Raw genomic sequence first — 7,413 nt, forward strand, 5'->3', positions numbered from 1 at the left:
CGCTTAAAGTAGCAACCATGTCAGTATGAATGTCTTTGGAGGCTCCACATTTCTTCTGCAGGCATTTGATATTAACACGATGTCAACTTTTGTCCATATTCAAAAGAAGTCACAACTAGCTACATTTGAAATCCTCTTTGAACAGTGAGATATCAATTTACCTTGTATGTAAGAATGCATTTATTAATATGAAGCGTTAAAATTAATGCATGCAATATTTCACAGCTCTAGCCTCACTCCTTCATAGCCAGCACATGAACTATTCAGGATACCCTCGTACAAATGCCCTTGTATTAAAAGAATATGACCTCTAACTCAGCACAAGGTCATGAGTTACAAGAAAATGTATACTCAGTGTAACCGAACTATAGTGCTGGTTGTTATTTGTAGATCTAGGGAGGATTTCATATCAGAAACTAAAGGGATGTAATAAATATTTTTTGTATTTTGTCTGTTTCAGTCATTAGATTGCGGCCATGCTGGGGCACCGCCTTGAAACAATTTTTAGTCGAATGAATGGACCTCAGTACTTAACATTTTTGTTTCTTTAAGCCTGGTCACTTTTTACCGAACCACTAAATTACGGGGACGGAAACAAACCAACGCCGATTGTCAAACGGTAGTGGGTGTCAAACACAGACATAAAGCCACAGACACATACACACACACACGCACCCGCACACACAGACACAGACACGACGGGCTTCTTTCAGTTTCCGTCAAATCTAATCACAAGGCTTTTGGTGGGCCCGAGGCTGTAGTAGAAGATACTTGCTCAAGGTGTTACGGAGTTAAACATTTTCTGTGATCTCTTCGTCAATTCTGCTACTCATCACCATTTTGCAATTTTAATAATAAAATATAACAATATGTATTGTTTGTTTGTAAATGAATGACAAACTAAATCAATTCCTGAATTTCTTTCCCCCACCTTCGTTAAAACACATCAAGTCTTGTGTTCTATTCATTAAATTCTATTTCGTGAAATACTGAGATACAAAGCTTCCCCTATTCTTGTGATTGTATTAAAATACAAATCATTTAATTGTTTAGTTCCAGTATATTGTTCCCTGTAAATGTTTCTCATGTGAGTTATTTCGCGTTGCTATATAATTACTAATGTTTCCTATCTTCTTTACAATCATTATGCGTATAAAATATTGCAATAATCTAAAATGTTTCTAATCGGTGATAAAATTGAATGAAGAATATTCGGATCGACCAATGAATCTGATATTTTAAAACAAGAAAATAAGAACAATATATACCTAAAATTATGACTGTGCATATGATTTAGATGTTTCGCATCTCCCCATTTTTAGCCTATAACCACAAAGAAGGAGTTGTATTTCAGGAAATAGAAATGAAGCAGAATATATTCCAGTGGCCAGTTGATTCAAGATCTCTATTCACAATGGACTTGTCTTTAAAGCTCCATTCGATTATTATGGCAATTTTTATTTATTTGTTTATTTATTTATCTATCTATTCATTGGTTTCAAGACTTCGTATTTTAGGAGAGATATAATGTTTATAGTGACGGTCGTGCTTTTCCAGTGTATCCAGCTCACAAAGATGTTTCGTCTAAATAAAAGATAACATCTACTCCATTATTCTAATCAATTCTCTATGACGCAGTACATCTGCAGAAGCACTATAAACATGAATCTTATTTTTTTTAAAAACACAAACATATGGAAGACCGAATCGCTAGAGTCTTGGACGAGATACGTTGTATATCTCTTTATGTTTTGAATTCAATTCCTGACCAAATCACTTGTAATTTCATATTTCCCATTCAGATAATACACGTACCAGTCGATAAGAGGAAAATTTTGCTGTTGATCTATTGGACTACAAGGTTACAGTCAGTTCCATAGCTTAACTAGTGTAGCCAGCATAAGAATAAAACTTGAGCTTGATAGACACACAGATGATGTGAAGTAAGGAGAGAAAGAATGTATGTGCGTGCGTGTGTATATGTCTTGTTGTGAGTCTATAGTTTGTAATCTAATATAGGCCAAGCAAAGTGTAAATATGAGTATGTGCGTGTGTAACGAAGCCAGTTCTCAAATGCTTCACTCCACTTAGCTGTCAGCAGACACTGCATGCCAGTAGCTGTAGTATCCCTCTGAATCGGACGTGTGTTCAGTGAGTTTGAAAAGCTTGAGAATAAAGAATTTAGCTGTGACGTGTGTAGTTTTATACAAGTAAAAAAAGAACTTAATGAACCAGTGAAAATGCTTCTACATGTTCAGTCAGCCTACTGGAAATACTTGTAAAATATTCCTCAGATCACATTCTGTCGTTTATAACAGGAAATGAAATTTTGGATAATATCCATGATACACTTTCACTGAGAAAAAGACAGACTTTTTTATGTCTGAGATTCCTACCATACTACATTTACTCAAGGCTTACCTGGAGATGCACAACAAAAAGATTTCAGTGGTGTCTCAGTTGTCCAATGGGCTTGTCAATACGCAACAGCATATTTGAATGTTGGTTTAACTCATAAAATTTACACGTATATTTTTTTAGATTTAAACTTCTACTAAAATTTTCCTTCTCATCTATAATTCACCATAGAAATATTACTCAAACTTTATGACTGGTTATATACGCTATCGTTCCCGAACGGATTTGAACGCACACCGTAAACAACCGTGACTAAATACCACAAGGTAATTTACTTATTGTTCTTCAGATTTGGGAATTTGGTAAAATGTCCTCACAATTCTTTTGTTAGAAACCATCTAGGAAATTGTCTTCTAAGATGTCACCTTCTTCTGTCGAATTTTTGTATTTGCAGCAGACATGTTCTTCTCCCTCACTCCCTCACGCTTCTATTTCTCTCTTGTATTTGTTTTTCTCTTTCACTATCTTTTCCGCCTTTGTGGCTATAGTTCTTCCTGAATGTTTTTATCTTTCAGTCTTGAATATTTAGCAAATAGTTCATGACTAACCAAGAACAATAGTTGGTATCGAATGTGTTCACTGTGAAATAGAAATTACGTGAGTTGTGTAATTTAGAACTTGAAAAGAATGTAATGTTTAAATTTCCCTTTCAGTCGAGTTAATAGTTTTAGTAGCCCCTTCAAATCCATTAGTCGGACTATTGTCTGAGGAACTTCATATGTGATGAGGTTGATTTGAAATATCCCAGAATTGGAGATGCTTGTTCTCACCGTAATTTTAAATGCAAGGCCATTAAAATATTTTACCGGTTTTGGAAATCAGACATACGTCCATATATAAAAACGTATACATACGCATATATATATATGTGTGTGTGTGTGTGTGGGGGGGGGGTAAGGGAGACAAAGAGAAAGAGAGTATTCATATTTATATTTGCATACGTATCTGTGTGTGTATATATGTATGTATGTATCTCTCTCTCTCTCTTTCTGTCTCTCTCTCTATCTATCTATCTATCTATCTATCTATCTATCTATCTATATACATACATTCACATGGATAGATAGAGAGGTAAATAAATAGATAGATAGATAGATAGATAGATAGATAAATTGAGAGAAAGATAATAGCTTTGTGGTTTCTGTATGTATGTCTCTGTGCGTGTCTGTGAATAGCTGTGACATATTCTAGTTATATACCGTTCAGACATACAAAAATCACTTTGCTTCGCGAATGATTGATATTGCAATAGAATAAATACATCAGATCATTTATCTGCAGTAACACACATACACGCGCGCGGGCATGCATGGTTATATGTAAATACTGAGGGATTAATTTATATATACTTATGATTGCGACTAGTCGTACAAAATTCAAACTAATATTTGGAGCAAGTGTATTTAGATAGATATTCAATCTCGGTAAGTAATGATCGTGACACTGATAGAAATTCAAACATAAGATGAAGCACAAGGTGTGTGGAATAAAGTGATGAATTGTTGATGGTTCTACACAGGAATAACATTGTGATGGGAGGGTTGAGCATCAAGCTTGTCTTCAGGAGATACAAAAACTTAGTACTACTGATATCAAGAGAAAATGTGAAAACCGTATAATGTCTATACTAACTGAATTTAAAGTTTAGAACCTGACTTGTTGATCTTAGCATATTGATATGAGTTGATGATTATAAAATCATTTTTATCACTGTCCTCCAGTGACCAACATGCATGACTCTCTCATTTTTCCTTCTACTCTGCTCTTCTTTACTCGTTTGAGAATGGGGACACTAACATGAAAAAAATCGAATATATTGCTTCTAAATATGGTAATAATTTGACTGATTGCTATTCAACTAATGAAGCCCAAGCAGGTAGCAACAATCTATTTATTGATACAGAGAGAAGGAAAATTTTAGATATTAAATAAATGCATATTTCATTGTAAAAATCCCTTGACTTGACTCAGAAAACAAAAATCACTTCTTCACTTCCTTTTTTCTTTACTCACGAAAAATAGACAAGCACTAGTCTTATACACACGCGCGCGTAAGTGTGTCTATGTGTGTGTGTGTGTGTGTGTGTGTGTGTGTGTGTGTGTGTGTGTGTGTGTGTGTGTGTGTGTGTGTGTGTGTGTGTGTGTGTGTGTGTGTGTGCTTGTGCGCGCGCGTTTGTCCGTGTGTGTGCATGTGCGCGTAATTTCTAATGTTAAAGACTATGTCGAGTTCTCAGTCTCAAGAGCGATACCAGAACATCCCGGTTTGTGAGCCGTTTAAGCGATTGAGAATTCTAGTTCCCCACTCATTCGCTCACGGCATTGAATCTTAGATACTGCTGGTACTCATTTTCAACGTGGAGTAGAGCTATATATTGGGTTTTAAATAAATGCATGTCTTAGTGGTTAGAGCATCGAGCTTAGGATCGTGCGGTTGTAAGTTCGAATCCCGGACCGGGCTGCATATTGTGTTCTTGAGCAAGACACTTTATTTCACGTTGCTCCACTTCTCTTAGCTGTAGAAATGAGTTGCGACATCACAGGTGCCAAGCTGTATCGGCATTTGCCTTTCTCTTGGATATCACTAGTGGAGTGGAGAGGGGAGGCCGGTATGTATGAGCGACTGCTGGTTTTCCATAAACAACCTTGCCTGGACTTGTGCCTGGAAGCGTAACTTTCTAGGTGCAATCCCATGGTCAGCCATGACCGAAGGGAGCCTCAGCATATATCATTGTAAAACACACACACACATATCACTACCATCATCTTTGATTTACTCTCTAGTTTTCTATGCTTGGATGGGATAAACAGATATTAATGGTTACATATCGTACAGACGGATGACCTGACGTGTTCTGAAACAAGACATATTTACACTGAGTATTGGAAATGAATGACAATCATTTACAAGAATCACAAGTGAAGAAGCGAACACACAAGTGAAGAAGCGAACACACAAGTGAAGAAGCGAACACACAAACATAGATAGTTACGTGAATGAACACATAAATACACATACATACATATACATACATACATCTAAATAATTAAATAGATAAATTGATGCACGATGGACATCTGCCAGTTTGCATCTACTAATCCCACTTACTAGGCTTTGGTCGGCCTTGGGATACTATAGATCCGGACAAACAAACGGTGTTACGCTGTGTTGGTGAAACGAAACTATGTGGTTGCAAAACAAACTTCTGACGTGCACAGCTACGCCTGCCCCTCCCTTCATCTATTTATCACTGTTTTTCTGTCAATCTCAATATATAATTCACTTTTCCGTCTGTGAAATTTTTTTTATAAAATTTCTCATTATACGACAAACTATATTGCAATTCTGAGCTAAGCTTGTTTCAACAAGGTCGTTCTCCCATAATACCTTCACCAACTTTGGTGACTCTACTCAAAACTACTCGACACATTTCAGACTTAGATAAGTCTCGTCTTTATCTGCTTCTAATCCGCTAAAATCTAGATAATACTTTTATAAAAAAATATATACGTAATAAAATGAGACACATTCTCAACAGTGGACATTAGATAACGTATCAAGTCTCCTGTAAGATTTTCTTCGTTTGGTTTTACTTATAAAGAATAATTGAAAAAAGTTTCTTCAAATCAGAAGACGAAGTCAAGTTGTGATTGTTTTTGTTCTTGCTTCTATTGTTTTTGTTGTTATTTTGATGCTATTGTTGTTGTTTTACTATTGCAGTGTTTGTTATTGTTATTGTCGCTGTTACTCCTTTCGCTTTTTTTATTTTTTATTTTTATTGCTTCTATAATCGTCATCGTCAACTTCGCAGTCGCTTTTGTTGTTGTTGTTGTTTTTTTTTTGCTGTTGTTGCTGATATTGTTGTCAGTGCTGCTTCTATTGCCACTCTTATTTTGTCGATGCGCTGTCATTGCTGCCACTACTGTTGCTATTGCTGCTGCCGCTGCCGCTGCCGCTGCATTGCTTGCTGTCTTTCCCTCTGAAATGTTGTCAACCTTCGTGTTTTGATGATAATATTAAAACGGTTTTAAGGCGGCGAACTGGCAGAAGCGTTAGCACGCCGAGCGAAGTGCTTTGCGGTATTTCGTCTGAGTTCAAATTCCGCCGAGGTCGACTTTGCCTTTCATCCTTTCGTAGTCGATAAATTAAGTACGCACTGGGGTCGATGTAATCGACTTAATCCTTTTGTCTGTCCCCTCTATGTTTAACCCCCTTGCGAACAATAAAGAAATAATTAACATTAGCACGCCGGGCGAAATGTCCAGCAGTATTTCGTTTGTCTTTAAGTTCTGCGTTCAAATTCAGCCGGGGGTGACTTTGCTTTTCATCATTTCGGGGTCGATAAATTAGGTACCAGTTGCATAGTGGCGTTGATCTAATCGACTGGCCCCCTCCCTGCCAACATAATTTTGTGTCTTGTGCCTAGAGTAGAAAAGAATATTAATACTGTTGCTATTTCACAGTAAATCAACTGTGACTGAACAAGCCTTTTGACAAAAGGCATCTCGACGATTCACTGTTAGGAATTGTAGATCTATCTCTAGATTATCCAGTGTCTCAAGGAGATTTGGTTGCTACGTCAAGAGTTAGTAGAGGCTATTTCCTTATTATCTTCTAATAAAACCGTAAGAATAACGAATGATTACAGACATATGCAAGAACTATGAATAATTTCGAATTGAATAAATCAAGACACAATGTATTCTTCAGGAAACAATGCTGACAGGGCATACACACACACACACACACACACACACACACACACACACACACACACACACACACACACTCACGTATATATATATATATTTAGCATTTCACCTAAACCTGGAGATTTTACTTTTATAAGTAGTCTGTTACATCCTTGGTACTTGTGTGAATTTTTGCTATCCCGATAACTACTTTTTTTCCGTGTTATTTGTAAACACTGACAAAAGTACATACATTTATATACATACATGTATATATATATATATATATATATATATATATATATA

Source organism: Octopus bimaculoides, chromosome 15, assembly GCF_001194135.2.
Source record: "Octopus bimaculoides isolate UCB-OBI-ISO-001 chromosome 15, ASM119413v2, whole genome shotgun sequence".
NCBI classification, from domain to species: domain Eukaryota; kingdom Metazoa; phylum Mollusca; class Cephalopoda; order Octopoda; family Octopodidae; genus Octopus; species Octopus bimaculoides.